Consider the following 22433-nt stretch of genomic DNA (forward strand, 5'->3'; position numbering starts at 1 on the left):
CAATTATGTGGTCTAATACCTCCACAGTGGGATTTCAACCGTTCAATTCGTTTTTGTAATTCATTTTAAATTAAGTAACAACATTTGACATGATCCCAATATTTTATATCAGTTTGCATCACTTTCAATGAAGGCCTTTCCACTATTGTGGCTAATCGTTATTATGACTAGCTTCACATACATAGGGACAAGCGGGTACCAGGGCTGCGTCCTCCACGGAGACGTTGGCCACGATCAGATACAAATATATTATGTAGAACAAACATGCCTCTGATTCTAATGAATCATGTCACTTCTATTCAGGGTATTTCTATCTGCAACTTTCCAAAACGTTTTTGTACTGAACATGCCCAGGCGAAACGCACTGACCTATATACGAACCTGGAAAGCCTCACAAATGAAAACATGTAATGGACCCCGCGCCGTGTGATTGTAAAATATTTTTAGCGCGTTCTTCAATCACTCGGATTGACACAAAAATTACACAAAACCTTTGCCAAACGTGATAATACCTTGACTGATTTGTTATCTAACATGTTATGACGTTATTTCGATATTAGACAGTTTAAAAGTGCTATTACATACCTGTAGTAATAAAGAGAAACGGAAAGCACAGTCCTGTCGTTTTCTTTGTTCTGAAGAATGTTGCGCGCCTCGCCGGAAGTTCCTGTTCCCCAACTACCACAATGCAACAGCGCCATCTTCTTCTTCTGTGGGTTTTATGGCAGACTACTTCCAAAAGTTGTATTGCCACCACCAACTGGACGGTTTGAAACCACAAAATAAATTAAATAAAAAATACATCCATACTTAATAGTGATACTAACTTACTCCACCCTAATAAAAATAGTAAATTGCCAAAACAAACAAAACTCCCATTTCTTCCTTCCTTTAAATCTCCATATCTCCCTTCTCAGTCTCTAGGACCTGAGATGGTGGTACGGCTTTTGACAATATTCCATGTAACTCTTTTGCCAATAAATCTTTCAGCCCCAGGAACCGTTCTGCCGCAACCACAATGATTTCTATCTTCCTAGATCTTTTCTCCACCTTGGCAGTGCCGTTAATCACCATTGCCATAAAGGCCACAAAGTCCACCTTTTTAACCTTTAAAATGTCAGGATCATCTTGTTGAAAGGCAACCCCTGCAGCTTGCATTGAAGGCTTATCCACCACCATTATATTTACTGTAAAGATAACCCCCAACAACTACAATGATTCAGTAGATCAGTAATGTTACAGTACTCTAGCATGTCTCACAGCTGCTTATGCTGACAAAACATGTTAGTGAATAGGTCAGATTTAGCTTTGTGATGCTCATTTAAACTTCCTGTCTTGTTCAGCTTCAGAACAACAGTAAATATGTCACTTGAAACATAGTTTTTTGGTAATTCATTACACAAAAGAGAAGAGCTTGACTAGTACAAATTCATATACATACTATTTTTCATTGGCAGATAAATTAAACAGGCTTGAATTAAGCCTTAATGACTAAAATAACTCATCTAGTTTTAAAATACAATTTAATAAACAAAAAGTATCCACCCAAACTAATGGTGAAAACTGCTCATAACACCATCTCTGTCTGATACATGTTGTGTCTACTAGCTCATTCCCACAGAAAACTGCAGAGGAAATCAGTACCACCCAGTCAACCAGCCTCACAGAGGATATTCAACCCTTAGGGCAAATCCAAGGTAATCTCAATATCTTTACAATAGAAGCTAACAAATCACACCAAAACTGACCAGGTGAACACTGTAAAGAAAAGTAAAGAGAGGCTAACATTCTATAACGCTCCCTTTCCTCTGCACAGTTCTCTCACAGTGAGAAACAATAGGATTACAATAGAGTGTTCTACGATTTCTTGAGAATTAAGTGATGGAATGATTTTAATCTTAGCTAGTCAGACAACTGATGAGGATTTTCACATTCATGTGGCCATGTTGAGAGAAACTCTTCCAACAGTCAGAGCAGGAGTACCAGATCCCTTGATATTTTACAGCCCTTCCCACAATCAGAGCAGGGAAATAGATTATCTCCTGTGTGTATTTTTAGGTGTATTTTTTAGCTTTGATAGAATTGGGAAAATCTCCTCACAATGTGGGCAGTGGTGAGACCTCTTAGTTCTGTGATCTTCCTGCTGTTGCTCTCTGGATGTAGAGAATGTCTCAACATGGTCTCCTGTGTGAACAACATCAGAAGAACCAGTCAGTTGGTGTGATTTACATCAATCACATTTATTTTATAAAGCCCATTTTACATCAGCCGTTGTTACAGAGTACTTCACAGATACCCTAACCCAGTCCTTCTCAAATAGTGGGGCGCGCCCCCCTGGTGGGGCTCGGAGCAATGCCAGGGGGGGCGCGTGTGACCCCCGTGGAACATGCTTTTTTTCCCCGCAGGGATTAGGTTTTTTTTGCACCGAACAAGAGCACACAGCAGGAGATATGAAGTGCAGATAACAAACCCTTAAGAGACACCATGGAAAAATATTTCACAGGGATGAAAAGAAAGGCGGAGAGAGACGGAGATAATGAGACAAATGTAAGTCTCCCAAAAGCTAAGACGAGGAAATATGACGAAGCGTATGTAGCGCTTGGCTTCACTGTGACTACGGTGGGAGACGAGGAAAGACCGGTATGTTTACTGTGTCTAAAAATGTTGGCTGCGGACAGCATGAAGCCAAATAAATTAAGGTGTCACTTAAAGACATTACACCCCAATCACGCTGATAAGCCGCTTGAGTTTTTTCAGCGAAAACGTGCCGAATATTGCCAACAATCGTCCCGCTTTGTGAATGCTACTTCAGTAAACCAGCGAGCACTGTTAGCATCATATAAGGTGGCGTACCAAATTGCTCAGTGCAAAAAACCCCACTTCATAGCAGAGGAGCTGATACTGCCTGCAGCATTAGACATGGTCTCTGTCATGCTGGATGACGCAAGTGCTGCAAAAATAAAAACTATCCCTCTGTCCAATGACACTGTCGCCAGACGTATAAATGACATTTCTAACGATCTTAAAGAACAGCTGGTAGATAAACTCAAAGACAAACGTTTTGCCTTACAGTTCGATGAAGCAACTGACGGCAACAAAGACTGTTTGTTTATGGCTTATGTACGATTTGACATGACAAACTCCATGTGTGAGGATCTACTTTTTTGTAAATATGTCAGAGACAGAGCCACAGCTGAAGAGCTATTCAAAATGCTGAACTGCTTCCTGACTGAGAATGGGCTAAAGTGGGAGAACTGCATTGGTGTTTGCAGTGATGGTGCACAAACCATGGCAGGGATGAGAAAAGGACTTCGGGCACTCATCAAGAAGGCCTCACCTAATGCTGAGTGGACACACTGTGTTATACACAGAGAAGCACTGGCATCAAGGCACATTTCCTCTGAATTAAGTGAGGTTATGACTGACATTGTAGGTGTAGTCAATTTTATAAAGACCAGACCACTAAAAACAAGCGTCTTCTCTGCTATCTGTGAGGAGATGGGAGCTGAACATCAAGCTGTGCTGTTTCACAGTGAAGCAGGGTGGCTGTCACGAGGAAAAGTCTTGTCCCGAGTTTTTGAGCTCAGAGAGCAGATAAGAATGTTTTCGGAGCAGGAGCACAAGTATGACCTCGCAGAAAAATTTAGTGATGAGAACTTCCTGGCAAAACTGGCCTACCTGAGTGACATATTTGGAAAGCTAAATGAACTAAATCTACAGCTTCAAGGGAAAGATAAACACCTCCCTCAGGTCACAGACAAGATCAGCTCTTTCACTCGAAAGCTTGCAATGTGGGGCAGGCGACTTGATGAAGGACATACTGATTCATTCGAGAACCTGCATGAATTTGTTGACACTACTGACTATGATGCCACCTCAGTGATTCCATATATTAAGGAGCATATTTCATCACTGATGGGATTCTTTAAAAAGTACTTCCCTGAAAACAGTTCCCAATATGACTGGGTCAGAGATCCTTTTAATGCACCAGCTCCAACTGGTTTCTGCTCTGCAGAGGAGGACCAGTTCATTGATATGACGTCTGACTCCACATTGAGACTGAGGTTCACATCACAGACACTGAGTGAATTCTGGCTGAGTGTAGAGAGGCAGTATCCACTCTTAGGGCAGAGGGCCATGGGCATTCTTCTTCCTTTTGCAACATCTTATCTTTGTGAGACTGGCTTCTCTGCTGTTGCTGCACTGAAGACCAAGTACAGGTCCCAGCTAAACATTGAGCAGGAGCTGAGAGTTGCAGTATCATGCTTCAAACCCCGCTTCGAAAAGCTGTGCACTGCAAAACCTGCTCATTGTAGCCATTAATCCTGACTTCCTCATTTTGATTTAAAAAAAATCAGCACAAATTGTTTTATTCATTTTTGTTTTATAGGTCAGTGTTTCATATATTGTACTCCTGAGTTAATGTTGCTGATCAATTTGAATGTATTATTATGTATTGATTATATTTAATTTTATTTTTCAGTATCAAATGGTCGAAAAATATTTACAGTTCAAATAAGGCTTGAATTATTTTTTTTATTTCAGGCAAATCGATGCATTTTAAGTATTTTCTGTTACAGACTAAAAAATGTTAATAACATTATTCTTTGTAAGTTGATCTATATTTCTTTTTTGTTTTTTTGTTTTCTTTAATGTTAATAAGGATACAATGTTATGCAGAGGGGGGGGGGGGGGCGTAACAGAAAATAATTGAGAAGCACTGCCCTAACCTAACGTATCAGGCGTAAAAGAAATGCCTAAACCAGGTCCACAGAAACCAGAAGCTTCCGGTTTTCAGGCTTTGCCTTCCTCTCTGCCTTTTCCCTGAAACACGGATGCTTCCGGTGTTTGTTGACTCCGCTGAGGGTGCAGGTACCGAGACTACAACCCCAAAGAGCAAGCAATGCAGAAGCACAGTGGCTAGGAAAAACTCCCTAGAAGGAAGGAACCTAGGAAGAAACCTAGAGAGGAACCAGGCTCTGAGCAGTGGCCAGTCCTCTTCTGGCTGTACTGGGTAACAAATGACTTAATATAAGTATGCTGTACAATACAGGGGAATAAAACTATTCTAAAGTGTTACGAGCCATATCATCCTCCACTCCCTATCACAAGGGTTAGTAACCATCAGGGTTGGGGTCAATTCCATATCAATTCACATTTTTAAATTTGACTAATTCAGCAGACACTCTTATCCAGAGTGACTTACAATAGTGCATTCATCTTAAGATAGCTAGGTGAGACAACAACGCATCACAATCGTATCAATTACATTTTCTTGGGTGCAGAAAGGGAGTAGAGTAGGGTCCAGGAGACAAAGTCAGAGTCATGAGAGAGGATAGGATAAAATAGGGAAGAGAAGCGGGAGAGAGAGAGTGAAGATTGCGGCGGTGCATTACCATCTGGGTTAGGGCTGAGTGGGAGGAGCATGACCATCTGGGCTAGGACTGAGTGGGAGGAGCATGACCATCTGGGTTAGGGCTGAGTGGGAGGAGCATGACCATCTGGGTTAGGGCTGAGTGGGAGGAGCATGACCATCTGGGTTAGGGCTGAGTGGGAGGAGCATGACCATCTGGGTTAGGGCTGAGTGGGAGGAGCATGACCATCTGGGTTAGGGCTGAGTGGGAGGAGCATGACCATCTGGGTTAGGGCTGAGTGGGAGGAGCATGACCATCTGGGTTAGGGCTGAGTGGGAGGAGCATGACCATCTGGGTTAGGGCTGAGCGGGAGGAGCATGACCATCTGGGTTAGGGCTGAGTGGGAGGAGCATGACCATCTGGGTTAGGGCTGAGTGGGAGGAGCATTACCATCTGGGTTAGGGCTGAGTGGGAGGAGCATGACCATCTGGGTTAGGGCTGAGTGGGAGGAGCATGACCATCTGGGTTAGGGCTGAGTGGGTAGGTTGGAGGAGAGATGGAGAGAAAAGGAAACAAAGTAGGGGTCAGAGACTTGGAGGGGGGTTGCAGTGAGATTAGTAGGAGAACAGCCTCTAGTGAAGATGGGGTCAAGCAGTGGGAGGGGACTGGGAAAGGTGAGGTCAAAAGAGGAAAGGTGTTTCCAGTAAACCAATTTTCCTGATTGAAAAACATTGAAGAGAATTGGAATTAGAATGACAGTGTACTTCCTGAATTTACTGGAATTTAAATGGAAATGACACCAACCCTGGCAACTACACAGACTCATTTCATAGAACTTTAAAACACTGGCAGTATGTCTACTTCACTTCTTTAGTCTACTCTCTGATCACTCCAGATAGCCCAGTTAATAAAACAAATGCTGACAATACTGGTGTCATCCATGCAAGTCTCAGTAGCATGAAATAACATATATCTTATCATCGAAACAGTTCTATAACAACTTTTCATGCACAACGATAAAACAAGCTTTGTTGTGTTGAGTTCTTCAGGGGTGTCAGAATGACAGAATGAATTTATGGAGGTCTTACTATTGGAGATAACTCCTAGATGTAGATAGTACTATAGTGGCGGGCCCAACCCCAGACTTCTCTTTTATCAACCCAAATGTTTTACTGTCTTCTCAGGAATTCAGCCTTCTCTGTGTTGCTCCCCACATCCCCCTATTCTAAATGATGCATTATGTCACCATCCCCCATTATTAATGATGCATTATCTCACCATCCCCCATTCTGAATGATGCATTATCTCACCATCTCCCATTTTGAATGATGCATTATGTCACCATCCCCCATTCTGAATGATGCATTATCTCACCATCCCCCATTCTGAATGATGCATTATCTCACCATCCCCCATTCTGAATGATGCATTATCTCACCATCCCCCATTCTGAATGATGCATTATCTCACCATCCCCCATTCTGAATGATGCATTATCTCACCATCCCCCATTCTGAATGATGCATTATCTCACCATCCCCCATCCTGTCACACCTCTGAGCTCCTGTTGTGATAACATACTGTAGGTCTGATATCTGATTGGAAGTTAACTCAACTGTAATGTTATTGATCAACAACTCCGATTTTGAATCCAAACATGGTCAAATGGTTCTAAAAGGGTCTTAGCTTCAATGTGTCTTTCTCTTTTGTTCTTGACCTGCTGTGGTGAGATATATACTGAGTGCACAAAACATTAGGAACACCTACCATACCCTCTTCAAAGGCACTTAAATATTTTGTTTTGCCCATTCACCCTCTGAATGAAACACATACACAAAAAATCCTTCTTTAACCCGTCTCCTCCCCTTCATCTACACTGAAGTGGATTTAACAAGAGACGTCGATAAGGGATCATAGCTTTCACCTGGTCAGTCTATGGCAGGGAAAGAAGCAGGTGTTCCTAACGTTTAATACACTCAGTGTCTTTCTCAATACCCCTCTCCCATGAGCTATGGGCCACGACACAAGCTATGGATTATCTCTATCCCATGAGCTATGGACCATGACACAAGCTATGGATTATCTCTATCCCATGAGCTATGGGCCACGACACAAACTATGGATTCTTTGTCTTTCTCTTCCTGTCTGATCATGTTTAGATACTTAATGTTTTGTTTATGTCAGTATTTACTTGTAACTTAGGCTTTACGCCTTGGGCGGAAAGTAACTGAAAGGTTGCTGGTTCGAATCCCCGAGCAGACTAGGTGAAAAATCTGTCGATGTGCCCTTGAGCAAGGCACATAACCCTAGATCCTCTGAAAATAAAGAAATGTAAGTGAATCGTTATTTTTACAATGTCATTAAATCTATTTTCCTTTAGTATTCCACTTTCAGACCAATTCTTGCTAGTCAACATCAACTCATTGCCTAATGCTTGCTTGCATATTTTAATCATCTTTATGGTGTCAGATATACATTTTAGTAGACTTTGTTAATACATAAATTGAAGTATTTTCACAAGTAGCAGGTGAGGTGTACTGTACATATGATCACTAATGAACCTGCTCTTACCATGAGAAACATATTTCCCAATCTTCTCCTCCTCTTCTTCATCTTTAATGTTGACATTCAGCTCCAGTGTTTGACTGCAGTCTTCCAGCTTCACTGATGCCATCTCTGGATCCTGCTTAGCAAACTGGGCTCCACTGTCACAATCAGGACCCAGTGACTGTAGGTTTGGACTCAGTGTGGAAGGAGAGAGGCAGGCTGGGTTTGTAGTAACTGTTAATCTGTAAACTCTGGACAGATTTGAATAATTGCTGCCTAAAATGCTGTGGTCCTTACTAACACAACAGGAAATATTGTGTTAGATGTTGGCCATCACATGAATTCTCAGCTCTTTCACTCTGGATATTCATATCAATGAATCACCCTCAAATGGACCATCAATACCAGTTATACAATACTATTTACATAATCAACTGGACATTACAACAGCCTGAACCTCAATATAGTCCTGGGCATATATTGAACTCTAACAATGGGGGATGGAAAGGGTCTGTTGAAATGAATACTGTAGTGGTGTGAGAAAGGTAACCCAAGCTTCCTCTCTGGTTCCATTCCCCAATAGTAAGTGGGTCATTGTTGATTTGTTGTGGTAATGCTGTCCCTGGACTTTGGTACCGTATAAAACACTTTAAAATGAGACAACTTTTCCCCCCATTTTATTTCACTGTTATTTAATAAGAAACATATGTAAGTCCTTTATACTGCAAAACATCTATTTGTATGCATTGTAGCAAATAATTGTGGCCAGCAAATTGGCTTGACCCAATGGTGATGTGTAAAGGTGTAGTGACATGTTTTGACTAGATAATAGACATGTACATTATTTTGAATGCCATGAATTAAACAAAAACATTGTATTTTCTGTATAGATAAACCAAAAAACAAAGGTTGACCAGCACTAATTCATGTAGAATGTTTTATTTTTCATTACCAGATCAATTACGTTCATTACAGTTATCCAAATATATTTATCAATGACAAAAATAATGAATCTAGTTTTAAAAGACAATTTAATAAACACATGTAGTCGTTTCATAGCCTGTGTATCATTAAACAAAAGTTATGTAGTAAAAATTAATCCACCCAAAGTAATGGTGAAAACTGATCATCACACCATCTCTATCTGATAGGTGTCTATGAGCTCATTCCCACAGAATACTGCAGAGGGACAACTTGGTGTCAGAGAAAAACCTACTATATGTTACAAAAAACATACCACTCAATATAGTATGATACAGTATGTTATGTTACATTCCAATGAACATGCTAAGAAGTTGCATGCTAAGCTAACATGCAAAGTACACTATATATACAAAGGTATGTAGACACCCCTTCAAATGAGTGGATTCAGCTATTTCAGCCACACCCGTTGCTAACAGGTGTATACAATCAAACACAGCCATGCAATCTCCATAGACAAACACTGGCAGTAGAATGGCCTCACTGAAGAGCTCAGTGACTTTCAATGTGGCATCGTCGTAGGATGCCACTTTTCCAACAAGTCAGTTGGTCCATTTTCTGACCAACCCCCCTCCTTTTGGTTTTGCCTTATAGGGACATTTCTAAATGTTTTAACTCCCATGTTCATCATCTCCAGCACCACCCCAACATCAACATATGTGGAAATGGCGCGTTTCTATGTTTTGTACTAAAAAAGATAATTTCCAGTGACATTCTATATTCCCATCAGCATGAAACAGCAGGAAACGGGATTCATCAGACCAGGCTATGTTTTTCTATTTTTCCAGTGTCCAGTGTTTTCATTCCATAGCCCACTGCAACCGCAGTTTCTTGTTTTCTGCTGAAAGCTAATGGGGATCCATAATAAATACACCACAACTACATCATTAAGGATCATAGCTTTCACCTGGGTTCACCTGGTCAGTCTATGTCATGGAAAGAGCAGGTGTCCTTAATGTTTTGTACACTCAGTGTATGTTGTGTCTACTAGCTCATTCCCACAAAAAACTGCAGAGGGAAGCAGTACCACCCAGTCAACCATCAGACTCCATTGTGAGACACATCACAGAGGATATTCAACCCTAAGGGCAAATCCAAGGTTATCTCAATATCTATACAGTAGAAGCTAACAAAACACACCAAAACTGACCAGGTGAACACTGATCAGTAAAGTAAAGAGATGCTAACATTCTACAACACTCCCTTTCCTCTGCACAGTTCTCTCACAGTGAGAAACCTAAGGATTACAATGGAGTGTTCTATGCCTTCTTCATTTGATCCAATCAACTACAACTTCTTATGTATACGTTGGTGTCTTTTTAAATGGCCCAATCTGTAGAATCTCGTCTCACAGTCAGTGCAGTGATAAGTCTTCTCTCCTGTGTGCACACTCTGATGAACTTTTAGCTGAGTTGATGTCGTGAAGCATTTTACACAGTCAGAGCAGGAGTAAGGCTTCTCTCCTGTATGTATACGTTCATGTTGTTTTAAGCTGCCCAGTTGATAGAAACTTGCCCCACAGTCAGAGCAGGAGTAAGGCTTCTCTCCTGTGTGTGTTCTCTGATGACATTTTAGCTGAGTTGATGTTGGGAAGCATTTTACACAGTCAGAGCAGGAATAAGGCTTCTCTCCTGTGTGCACACTCTGATGAACTTTTAGCTGAGTTGATGTCGTGAAGCATTTTACACAGTCAGAGCAGGAGTAAGGCTTCTCTCCTGTATGTATACGTTGGTGTGATTTTAAGCGTTCCCTTCGAGAGAAACTTGCTCCACAGTCAGAGCAAGAGTAAGGCTTCTCTCCTGTGTGTGTTCTCAGATGAACTTTCAGCTCAAATGATGTTTTGAAGCACTTTCCACAGTCAAAGCAGGAGTAAGGCTTCTCTCCTGTATGTATACGTTCATGTTGTTTTAAGCTGCCCAGTTGATAGAAACTTGCCCCACAGTCAGAGCAGGAGTAAGGCTTCTCTCCTGTGTGCACACTCTGATGAACTTTTAGCTGAATTGATGTCGTGAAGCATTTTACACAGTCAGAGCAGGAGTAAGGCTTCTCTCCTGTATGTATACGTTCATGTTTTTCTAAGTTGCCCAATCGAGAGAAACTCTTCCCACAGTCAAAGCAGGAGTAAGGCTTCTCTCCTGTGTGTATACGTTCATGCGATTTTAAGTGGGCCAGTTGAGAGAAACCTGCCCCACAGTCAGAGCAGGAGTAAGGCTTCTCTCCTGTATGTATACGTTCATGCGATTTTAAGTGGGCCAGTTGAGAGAAACCTGCCCCACAGTCAGAGCAGGAGAAAGGCTTCTCTCCTGTGTGTATCCGTTGGTGTGATTTTAACCTGTCCTGTACAGAGAAACTCTTGCCACAGTCAGAGCAGGAGTAAGACTTCTCTCCTGTGTGCACTTTCTGATGAACCGCCAGAGCCTTTGATGTTGTGAAATTCTTCCCACAGTCAGTACAGGAATACATATTCTCTCCTGTGTGTACTTGTAGGTGTATTTTTAACTTTGATAAAACTGAGAAACTCTCCTCACAATGTGGGCAGTGGTGAGACCTCTTAGCTCTGTGATCTTCCTGCTGTTGCTCTCTGGATGTAGAGAATGTTTCAACATGGTCTCCTGTGTGAACAACATAAGAAGAACCAGTCAGTTGGTGTGATATACAGTGGGGAGAATAAGTATTTGATACACTGCCGATATTGCAGGTTTTCCTACTTACAAAGCATGTAGAGGTCTGTAATTGTTATCATAGGTACACTTCAACTGTGAAAAAAAACCCAGAAAATCACATTGTATGATTTTTAAGTAATTAATTTGCATTCTATTGCATGACATAAGTATTTGATCACCTACCAACCAGTAAGAATTCCTGCTCTCACAGACCTGCTAGTTTTTCTTTAAGAAGCCCTCCTGTTCTCCACTCATTACCTGTATTAACTGCACTTGTTTGAACTTGTTTCCTGTATAAAAACCTCCTGTCCACACACTCAATCAAACAGACTCCAACCTCTGGCCAAGACCAGAGAGCTGTGTAAGGACATCAGATATAAAATTGTAGACCTGCACAAGGCTGGGATGGGCTACAGGACAATAGGCAAGCAGTTTGGTGAGAAGGCAACAACTGTTGGCGCAATTATTAGAAAATGGAAGAAGTTCAAGATGACGGTCTCACCTCGTGGGGTATCAATGATTATGAGGAAGGTGAGGGATCAGCCCAGAACTACACGGCAGGACCTGGTCAATGACCTGAAGAGAGCTGGGACCACAGTCTCAAAGAAAACCATTAGTAACACACTACGCCGTCATGGATTAAAATCCTGCAGTGCACGCAAGGTCCCCCTGCTCAAGCCAGCGCATGTCCAGGCCCGTCTGAAGTTTGCCGATGACCATCTGGATGATCCAGAGGAGGAATGGGAGAAGGTCATGTGGTCTGAAGAGACAAAAATAGAGCTTTTTGGTCTAAACTTCATTCGCCGTGCCTGGAGGAAGAAGAAGGATGAGTACAACCCCAAGAACACCATCCCAACCGTGAAGCATGGAAGTGGAAACATCATTCTTTGGGGATGCTTTTCTGCAAAGGGGACAGGACGACTGCACCGTATTGAGGGGAGGATGGATGGGGCCATGTATCGCGAGATCTTGGCCAACAACCTCCTTCCCTCAGTAAGAGCATTGAAGATGGGTCGCGGCTGGGTCTTCCAGCATGACAACGACCCAAAACACACAGCCAGTGCAACTAAGGCGTGGCTTTGTAAGAAGCATCTCAAGGTCCTGGAGTGGCCTAGCCAGTCTCCAGACCTGAACCCAATAGAACATCTTTGGAGGGAGCTGAAAGTCCGTATTGCCCAGCGACAGCCCCAAAACCTGAAGGATCTGGAGAAGGTCTGTATGGAGGAGTGGGCCAAAATCCCTGCTGCAGTGTGTGTAAACCTAGTCAAGACCTACAGGAAACATATGATATCTGTAATTGCAAACAAAGGTTTCTGTACCAAATATTAAGTTCTGCTTTTCTGATGTATCAAATACTTATGTCATGCAATAAAATGCAAATTAATTACTTAAAAATCATACAATGTGATTTTCTGGATTCTTTTTTATTCCATTTCTCACAGTTGAAGTGTACCTATGATAAAAATTACAGACCTACATTTACATTTTAGTCATTTAGCAGACGCTGTTATCCAGAGCGACTTACAGGAGCAATTAGGGTTAAGTGCCTTGCTCAAGGGCACATTAACGTCATTTAGCAGACGCTCTTAGCCAGAGCGACTCACAAATTGGTGCGTTCACCCTATAGCCAGTGGGATAACCACTTTACAATTGGGGGGGGGGGGGGGGGCTCTACATGCTTTGTAAGTAGGAAAACCTGCAAAATCTGCAGTGTATCAAATACTTGTTCTCCCCACTGTACATGTCAATCAAATGTATTTTATGAAGCCCTTTTTACATCAGAAGTTGTCACAAAGAAACACACCCTAAAACCACAAAGAGCAAGCAATGCAAATGTAGAAGCCATATCATCCTCCACTCACTATCACAAGGGTTAGTAACTACACAGACTCATTTAATAGAACTTTAAAACATTGGCAGTTTGTCTACTTCACTTCTTTAGTCTACTCTCTGAGCACTCCAGATAGACCAGTGAATAAAACACATGCTGGCAATACTGGTGTCAAACCATGTAAGTGTCTGTAGCATGAAATAATATCTACCTTCTCATTGAAACAGTTCATCATGAAACAGTTCTACTGCAACGTTTCATGCACAGTGGGAAGTTGGAACAAACAACAAACTTAGTTAGATAGAACCTGCTCTTACCATGAGAAACATATTTCCCAATCTTCTCCTCCTCTTCTTCATCTTTAATGTTGACATTCAGCTCCAGTGTTTGACTGCAGTCTTCCAGCTTCACTGATGCCATCTCTGGATCTTGCAGTGCAAACTGAGCTCCACGGTCACAATCAGGATCCAGTGACTGTTGGTTTGGACTCAGTGTGGAAGGAGAGAGGCAGGTTGGGTTTGTCCTCACTGTTGATGTTACCGGCCTCAGATTTAATTCTAGTCGTCCTGTAGTAACAATGAGAAACAGACACAAAAAGATATTGTCTTCACAGTTCTGGCACTTTCTTTATTCTCTAAAAATATATTATATTTCTTCTTGTTAAAATATCTAATTCAGTGTTTGACTTGGACTGGAATAGGTGCCGGTACATAACATATAGCAGATTTTCCCAAATTCACATACAGTACCAGTCAAAAGTTTTAGAACACCTACTCATTCCAGGGGTTTTCTTTATTTTTACTATTTTCTACATTGTAGATTACAAAGATTCTACAAAGCTGTCATCAAGGCAAAGGGTGGCTACTTTGAAGAATCCAAAATATATTTGATTTGTTTAACACTTTTGGTTACGACATGATTCCATATGTGTTATTTCATAGTTTAAATGTCTTCACTCTTATTCTACAATGTAGAAAATAGTAAAAATTAAGAAAAACCCTTGAATGAGTAGGTGTGTCCAAACTTTTGACTGGTACTGTAAATGCATAAATGACAAAAGCCATTTAGTAAAAGGTCACTGTTTTAGGAAGCACTGTGTACTATTTTCCTGAATAACCTTGTCTTCAATGTATTACTTCAATCAAAAACCAATTGTATTTTCCGTTCACACCATATTAACATTTATCGATAAATACAGAAATAACTGAATGTGTCTGAATATTAGTACACATGTAGAAAATGTATAATCATTACATTCAGCTTCAAAACAGTAGTGCAACCGTGAAATTGTCTCTCTCTGCTGCACTGAAGTCCGTTGACGCTGACCGAGTGGGCTGCGCTATTTTACCAGCTTGTTAATTTTACACAAAACCAAAAATGCAAAAAACAAACTCGGAAATCTAAAATAAATTGATTAATTATAAAATCATGTACATCCATTCAGACAAACCCAAAGTATCTAGCTATGTGACTTGTAAAATAGTTACCAGGTTTACTCAGTTTGACATAAAAATAACACATCAAACCTTTACCCAACGTGATAATACCTTAATGGATTTGTTACCTAGCATTGTATGACATGTTCTTTCGATATTAGAAAGCTTAAAACGTGCTATTACATACTGATATTTTGTCTTCTATGAAGTCAAATCAAATTGTATTTGTCACATACACGTGTTTAGCAGATGTTATAGTGGGTGTAGCGAAATGCTTGTGCTTCTAGCTGACAGTGCAGTAATATCTAACAAGTAATATCTAACAATTTCACAACATATACCCAATACACACAAAACTAGTAAGGAATGGGATTTAAGAATATATACATATATTGACAAGCAATGACAAAGCGGCATGGACTAAGATACAGTAGAATATTATACAATAGAATGCAGTATATACATATGAGATGAGTAGTGCAAGATATGTAAACATTATTAAAGTGACTAGTGTTCCATTTATTAAAGTGGCCAATGACTTCAATAGGCAGCAGCAGCCTCTAATGTGCTAGTGATGGCTATTTAACAGTCTGATGGCCTTGAGATAGAAGCTGTTTTTCATTCTCTCAGTCCCAGCTTTGATGCACCTGTACTAACCTCGCCTTCTGGATGATAGAGGGGTGAACAGGCAGGGGCTCGGGTGGTTGATGTCCTTGATTATCTTCTTTGCCTTCCTGTGACATTGGGTGTTGTATTTGTCTTCGAGGGCGGGTAGTTTGCCCCCGGTAATGCGTTCGGCACACCCACCACCCTCTGGAGAGCCCTGCGGTTGTGGGCGGTGCAGTTGCCATACCAGGCGGAGATACAGCCCGACAGGATGCTCTCAATTGTGCATCTGTAAAAGTTTGTGAGGGTTTTAGGTGCTAGGGCGAATTTCTTCAGCCTCCTGAGATTGAAGAGGCTCTGTTGCGCCTTCTTCGCCACACTGTCTGCGTGGGTGGACCATTTCAGTTTGTTGGTGATATGTACGCCAAGGAACTTGACAGCTTTCCACCTTCTCCACTGCGGTCCCGTCGAATTGGATAGGGGGGTGCACACTGCTGTTTCCTGAAGTCCACCATCATCTCCTTTGTTTTGTTGATGTTGAGTGAGAGGTTATTTGCCTGGCACCACACTCCCAGAGCCCTCACCTCCTCCCTGTAGGCGGTCTCGTTATTGTTGGTAATCAAGCCTACTACTGTTGTGTCGTCTGCAAACTTGATGATTGAGTTGGAGGCGTGCTTGGCCACGCAGTCATGAGTGAACAGGGAGTACAGGAGGGGGCTGAGCATGCACCCTTGTGGGGCCCCAGTGTTGAGGATCAGCGAAGTGGAGATGTTGTTTCCTACCTTCACCACCTGGGGGCGGCCCATCAGGAAGTCCAGGAACCAGTTGCACAGGGCGGGGTTCAGACCCAGGGTCTCAAGCTTAATGATGAGCTTGGAGGGTACTATGGTGTTGAATGCTGAGCTATAGTCAATGAACAGCATTCTTGCATAAGTATTCCTCTTGTCTAGATGGGATAGGGCAGTGTGCAGTGTGATGGCGATTGCATCATCTGTGGATCTATTGGGGCAGTAAGGAAATTGAAGTGGGTCTAGGGTGAGAGGTAGAGGTGATGTGGTCCTTGACTAGTCTCTCAAAGCACTTCATGATGACAGAGGTGAGTGCTACAGGGCGATAGTCATTTTGTTCAGTTACCTTTGCTTTCTTGGGTACAGGAACAATGGTGGCCATCTTGAAGCATGTGGGAACAGCAGACTGGGAAAGGGAGAGTTTGAATATGTCCATAAACTAACCAGCCAGCTGGTCTGCGCATGCTCTGAGGACGCGGCTAGGGATGCCGTCTGGGCCGGCAGCCTTGTGGGGGTTAACATGCTTAATCACGTCGGCCATGGAGAAGGAGAGGCCACAGTCCTTGGTAGTGGGCCTCGTCAGTGGCACTGTGTTATCCTCAAAGCGGGTGAAGAAGGTGTTTAGCTCGTCTGGAAGCGAGACGTCAGTGTCGGCGACGTGGCTGGTTTTCCTTTTGTAGTCTGTGATTGTCTGTAGACCCTGACACATACTTCTCGTGTCTGAGCCGTTGAATTGCGACTCCACTTTGTCTCTATACTGATGTTTTGCCAGTTTAATTGCCTTGCGGAGTGAGTAGCTACACTGTTTGTATTCTGCCATATTCCCAGTCACCTTGCCATGGTTGAATGAGGTGGTTCGCGCTTTCAGATTTGCGTGAATGCTGACATCTATCCACAGTTTCAGGTTAGCGTAGGTTTTAATAGTCACAGTAGGTTTTAATAGTCACAGTGGGGACAACATTACCTATACACTTCCTGATAAACTCAGTCACCGTTACAGTGTATACATCTAAATTATTTTCGGAAGCTACCCGGAGCATATCCCAGTCCGCGTAATCAAAACAATCTTGAAGCGTGGATTCCGATTGGTCAGACCAGCATTGAATAGTCCTTAGCACGGGTACTTCCTGTTTGAGTTTCTACCTATAGGAAGGGAGGAGCAAAATGGAGTTGTGGTCAGATTTGCCAAAAGGAGGGCGGGGGAGGGCCTTATAACCATCCTGGAAGTTTGAATAGCAATGGTCGAGGATTTTAGCAGCGTGAGTACAACAGTCGATAGGTTTCTGCCTATAGGAAGAAAGAAGCTGTTAATGTTTGGAATATTGAGAGCTGCATAAGGATTTGGAGGATGACATATATTCCATGTATTTATTTCTGTCACTGGTGGGTGCCAGAAGGTATGCGGGCCAAGATAGCTGGGGGGCCACTGGTGCTAATCTTAGAAGGAGTATGTGATGGAATATCCTGACTAGGGTGCCACACGATGCCATATAGGGTGATCCTATATGAGGTGAGGAGTGACATTCAATAATAATGGTTGGCAACTGTTGGATGGAATTAGCTCTGAAAAGCATGATATAAACTAAGAGGTTTTTTATGTAAGTCATTCAGATGACAATAGGCTACGCCGGTACCGCTTGTCATGTGAATCTGGTACTGTAATATTAAATACTTTGAACCAACTCTCCATCTAAGTGTTTAACTATTCTCTTGCATACTGAATTACTTGATGCCAGAGAAAGTCGTCATAACACATACCTACAGTAATAAATAGAAACGGACAAAAAGGTTAATTGAATTGGTTAATGTTGGGTCGTCCCAGGTTTATGGTTTGCGCAACATTGTAGCCTAGACCAAGGCGTGGCCATTGCTGTGGTGAGAGAGAGAAGCACGCCTGTATCTCTCACAGAAATACAATGACATTCACTTTCTATGCTCTCTCCCTCTCTGTGCTGTTATACACATAAGCCGGCAACTCTCTTCTCTCCAGCATTGCACTTCATCATTTATCTCCTAATAGAATAATAGCTGTCTGTTCAGAATGAAATTAAATCATTCCCAATACTACACCAGGAGTAAGACTCGCCACATAGGATCCATAGCTAATTTTAAAAAATAGCCTAGCTGTGGATTGTGTGTAGCCAAATCACAAGGCATGCCTAACGTGTGGCAAATCTGTCAGTTAACAGCATGCAGTCAAAACAGGCCTTTAGCAAATTTTTCTAATACAATCGCTGGAAAACACAGGTTGTAAAGCAAATGGATCCGGCTGAAAATAAAATACTAATGTCTCTATGTTACCAAGTTATCAACTTTCAAATAGGCCTATTGAGCGAACAGCATTGTTTCAAAAAGTAAAGCAAGAGAGAGATAATATTTTGGCCGGTGAGTGAGCTGCACATCATTGGGTGAGTCAGTGAAACTGGAAAGCTTTTCTAGGACTATATCTTCCTCCTCATATTATACAATGTGTTTCTCTGCACAAGGTCGTTTTTATTGATCTCAGTGTCAAAGTAGCCTGTCATTTTGGACATTTGTGAGGGCATCTAAAATGATGTAGAATTGCATGAAATCCAGTTATAAAAAGAACACATTTTTCCCGGACTCTAGGCTACAAAAAATGTACTCCATGTGTGTAACTTCTGCAAGCGGCTCCACACCACTGCTCTATGCCCGTACGCGAAAGCTATGATAATGCATGCAATGCTTTGTTATAAAGGTTGTTTGTTTTTATCCGTTCTGGTACCTCAGAGCCCCCCCAGGTCACCCCCCTCTCGGGCTCACTTTTGGTTCCGGCACCACCCAATTTACAAATGAAGCACTGGAGAAGTGGGTAGCTGCCGCTGCCTCCTCCGGGACACTTCTCCTTTGCATAAAGTTAATCAGGCTGTTGATTGTGGACTGTGGAATGTTGTCCCACTCCTCTTCAATGGCTGTGCGAAATTCCTGGATATTGGTGGGAACTGGAAGAAGCTGTGGTACACGTCGATCCAAACCATCCCAAACATGCTCAAAGGGTGACATGTCTCGTGAGTATACAGGACATGGAAGAATTGGGACATTTTCAGCATGTTCAATTGTGTGCAGATCCTTGCGAAATGGGGCCGTGCATTATCATGCTGAAACACGAGGTGATGGAGGTGGATGAATGGCAGGACAATGGGCCTCAGGATCTTGTCATGGCATCTCTGTGCATTCAAACTGCCATCGATAAAATGCAATTGTGTTAGTTGTCTGTAGCGGAACATTTGCAGGGCTTCTGCCGTGAAGTCTTGGAGGCCCAAAAACTTCTCAGCTGCAGATATAATGATGTCCAGCTTCTTGGACTTCTTGTGCAGTACAATTAATAACTGTGGCTGTAAATACTAAAAAATCCACCTTCAAAATAATTGACGTACAGCATTTGCAACTGGTTGCAGTGCATCCACCTCCATATCTTCTTCAGAACTGTGGCCTCTTGCTACTATAACTCTCTTCACCGCCTCCACATAGGAGATTTGCTGTACAGCCCTGATCCTTGACACCTCAACCTCTTTCACCCTAACAGGGCACTCTGGGAATTCAGAAATATGACCCCCACCACAGTTACAACATTTTACATTCACATGTTCTTCAATAACATATTCCTTCCGTCTGCAAACACTTGACATGTGGCCAAACTTTTTAAATTTCTTGCATTGCATCAGGTTTTACACAAACTCTCTTATGGGGTATATTATATATCCCAGCTTTACATAGGGTGGTAGATACTCTTCATCAAACATCAATAATAAAGATGAACTTTGCTCCTTTTTCACATTCTCCATACGGGTCAAGTGACGTGCATTTGCATCCTTCTTCGGGAATCCCAAGTACTTCTCTGCCGCTGCCACCACAGCCTCTATTTTCTGGTATTTTTGATCAATTTCTGCAGTACAATTGACAACCATTGCTACAAATGCTAAAAAGCCCACCTTACTGAAGCAATATTCTTCCCATCACTCTCTCTTGGTCTCTGCGAACTCACAGGAATCCTCTCAAGATCCCTCACCCTGTACCCATCTTCCTCTACCACTCTCTTCACTGTTTCGGCATACAACACTTTCTGTACTACTGTAACCCTGGCAACCTCAATCTGCCTTTCTCTCACCTGACACCTCAGATCTCCAGCCCGTTAGCACCCCCACAACTAACACACAGAACTTTCTCCACTGATACCACACATTTCTCATCTCATGCCCTCCTGCACACTGATACTCAAAATCCAGCATGACAGATAATGTATTCTCTGTTTCCCCACGCTCTAAACCGGATTTACGTCTCACCAAACGGAGGGCGTCACAGACACCTGGAATCTTCCATTTCAACTGCTCATCCTCAACACTTAAACCTAACCCTGTTACCACTCCTTTCAATGCCACCCTGTTCCGGGGAGCAATTCAAGTCACAATTCCTGTCTCTAATCACGTAATCCGGAGCACCCGCTCCCTCTGGACAGAGGAGAAACAATAAATCATCACGAGTCCACTCAGTTACCTTCACCAACTCAACAGTCCCCAACCACTTCTCCACCTAACCTGACACCACATATGGATCCATTCCCTCTACAAATCTCACTCCCATTGGGCCAGAATCATCCTTATCATCCTCGGAACGAGGCCCGAACTCGGAGTTCCTCACCACAGTTAATTCATCCTCACTCCATTCCATATTCACTCAAAACATATTCCACTTTTCTCCTTTGTCCATGTCCACCATCTTCTCCTTCATCAGATCTTCCAGAAGGTTTGTGCATCCCCCACTGCAATCCCTATTCCACTTTTTTTCTTGTCTGCCATCTTACCACGTTTCTCAGCTCATCCACATCCCACTAGCTTCAGGTAGCTGCACACCAATGGAGTACCACAGTATAAATGATAATACCCATAAAACCTAGCAGTCAAACAGGGAAATGGTTCCAATCATTTTTCCACCATTCATTTTTCCCATAGGGGATTTTAGAAACACTTAAAATAAGGGCTGTGTTTCGTGTAGGCTTACCCTGGTGTGGCGTTTTGATAACCATGTAAATCTCTCTAGGACAAGGTGACTTTTATATATTTGCATGTATTTACCCCTACAAAAATGAAATGGTAATTAACTGCTAATGTGGCTATCATAAAGAACCACAAATGCCATGATGATCTGGACAAAATTGCCGAATAGAGTCAAAGGTAAGGATCTCTGGGTTAACTATCTAATGTTAGCTAAATTTTGTAATGAATAAATAGGCTACATTTATTTAAATGTACAATTCTGTGAACTGACTTGTGCAAGTTTTATATTGACACAATACCTGTTAGCAAAGGTGTCAGCTAGAGATGACGCGCAGGAGATTGCAGTGATTTGTTGTTTTGCATGATGTCTACTTTGATGATAATTAGAGTTTTATAATCTGAGAGGATATAGAGCCAAATATATTGCTAAAAGTCACGCCAGGGTAAGCCTACACAAAACAGCCCTTATTTTAAGTGTTTCTAAAATGAATAAAAGGAAAATGATTGGTTCTATGACACAATTTTTGCAAAAATAACAATAATAAAAAAAACTGTATTCAGACTTTACTCAGTACTTTGTTGAAGCACCTTTGGCAGTGATTACAGCCTCGAGTCTTCTTGGGTATGACGATACAAGCTTGGCATATCCGTATTTGGGGAGTTTCTCTGCAGATCCTCTCAAGCTTGTCAGGTTAGATGGGGAGTGTCGCCAAACAGCTATTTCCAGGTGTCTCTATACTTTGCTCTGTTCATCTTTCCCTCGATCCTGACTAGTCTTCCAGTCCCTGCCACTGAAAAACATCCCCACAGCATGATGCTGCCACCACCATGCTTCACCGTTGGGATGGTGCCAGGATTCCTCCAGACGTGACGTTTGGCATTCAGGCCAAAGAGTTCAATCTTGGTTTCATCAGACCAGATAATCTTGTTTCTCATGGTCTGAGAGTCCTTTAGGTGTCTTTTGCCAAACTCCCAGCGGGCAGTCATGTGCCTTTTCATGAGGAGTGGCTTCCGTCTAGCCACTCTACCTTAAAGGCCTGATTGGTGGAGTTCTGCAGAGATGGCTGTCCTTCTGGAAGGTTCTCCCATCGCCAGAGGAACTCTAGAGCTCTGTCAGTGACCATCGTGTTCTTGGTCACCTCCTTGACCAAGGCCCTTCTCCCCCTATCACTTAGTTTATCCGGGCAGCCAGCTCTTGAAAAAGTATTGGTG

This window comes from Coregonus lavaretus, assembly GCF_964263955.1.
Source record: "Coregonus lavaretus genome assembly, contig: HAP1_SCAFFOLD_48, whole genome shotgun sequence".
Lineage (NCBI taxonomy): Eukaryota > Metazoa > Chordata > Actinopteri > Salmoniformes > Salmonidae > Coregonus > Coregonus lavaretus.